General features: G+C 42.6%; 1 pseudogene; it reads right to left on the bottom strand.

Annotated features, from left to right (window-relative positions):
• Window positions 1-273: 273 nt before the first annotated feature.
• On the bottom strand, window positions 274-966 carry LOC138173675 (large ribosomal subunit protein uL11 pseudogene; annotated as a pseudogene).
• Window positions 967-1,531: the final 565 nt, after the last annotated feature.

Here is a 1,531-nt window from a genome sequence, read left to right on the forward strand (position 1 = left end):
AGTGCTCTTTATAACAGCTATGAGTTAAATATATGTATCCAAGCTTTATTTTTTCTGAAAGCTGGAATATTTAACAGCAAGTATTCATTCTCCCAAGACCCAGACTGTGGATGAAGGAGATGGTGATCAGGGATGGTGGAGAAATAGATACCTACCTGAACAGGATTTTTTCCCCTTTAATTGGTTTGAAATTGTGTATTGAAAAAAAGTCTCAGCATCTGATACCTGCCATTGTTGCTTTGATATTAACATACTTATGCTTATGTTACCACTTTAAGTGTTTTTTTTTTTGTTGTTGTTGTCAAATATTAAATTTATTGCAACAATCTCCTTTGTAGCTTTTAACTTGCTGGGCATTCAACAGCACCACTATTGATGTCATCAATGACATCATGAGGATGTCGGCCATCAGAGTTGCAGCCCACAGACTGGGCTTTCCCAAGTATCTCTTTAATGGCTCCAGAGAGATCTCTTGCTAAGGACCGGTGCCTCATCTGTAGAGCAATGCTGACAATCTCATCAAGACTGATGTTTCCATTGTGTTTAATATTTTTCTGCTTCTTTCTGTCCCAAGGAGGTTCCTTTAGGGCTTTAATGATCAAGGCTGAGGCAGAAGGTACAACCTCAATCTGAGCCTGTCTGTTCTGAATGGTAAGCTTCACTGTGATCCTTAGCCCTTTCCAGTCACCGGTTGCCTTGGCAATGTCATCACCAACCTTTCTGGGAGACAAACCCAAGGGACCAATTTTGGGGGCCAGAGCGGATGTGGCACCAACTTCACCACCAGTGCACCTTAAAAACACGACTTTAATTTCATTTGGGTCAAACTTGGGCGGCATGGCGGCGACGAAGGTGGAGACTTGGCCTGGACGCTGCGGGGTGGCTGCCGGTGTCGGAGGAACCCGGATTCGGGATGACCGAAAGAAGTTGCACCTTCACCACCACGAGCTGGAAGCCAAGAGAATGTTGTCTTTTTTTTTTTTAATAGTGATCTTGGTAAAGAAGATTCAATGAGGCACATGTTGAAGGTAGGAGTGGGACAAGGTTAGGGAATGGGGACTACCAGCCAAGTGATTCAATTATCAATATATACAATATCAATATACACAGTATCAAATATCAATATACACAAGCACATCCCTAAACCAAGTTAACCCAATAACATCCATACAGCGGACAGAACTATGGAGTGATTGGCCACTAGCTTTCTTGAACTCCTGTGGGGCAGGTTGGCTTGATACAGTATCCTCTGGTGCTAGGGAGTATCTGTTACAAATACAGTACCTTCTAAAACTCTGCCAGGAATTGAAGCAAAATTTGCTAACCTATAGTTTACAGAACACATCATCTTAACTTTTTGAAAACTCTTTTACCTTTCTCCATTCTTGTTGCACCTATTCTATTCTTTTTTTTGCTTTCTGGAGGGGGGAAGGTAGGGCAGTTGGGGTTTAGTGACTTGCCCAAGGTCACATGGCTAGTTTTGTGTTAGGTGTTTGAGGCTGGATTTGAACTCAGGTCCTCCTGACTCCAA

The sequence above is a fragment of the Petaurus breviceps genome, unplaced genomic scaffold (assembly GCF_028583685.1).
Source record: "Petaurus breviceps papuanus isolate PSGF00001 unplaced genomic scaffold, PetGlider_PUasm1.0 64, whole genome shotgun sequence".
Taxonomy (NCBI): domain Eukaryota; kingdom Metazoa; phylum Chordata; class Mammalia; order Diprotodontia; family Petauridae; genus Petaurus; species Petaurus breviceps.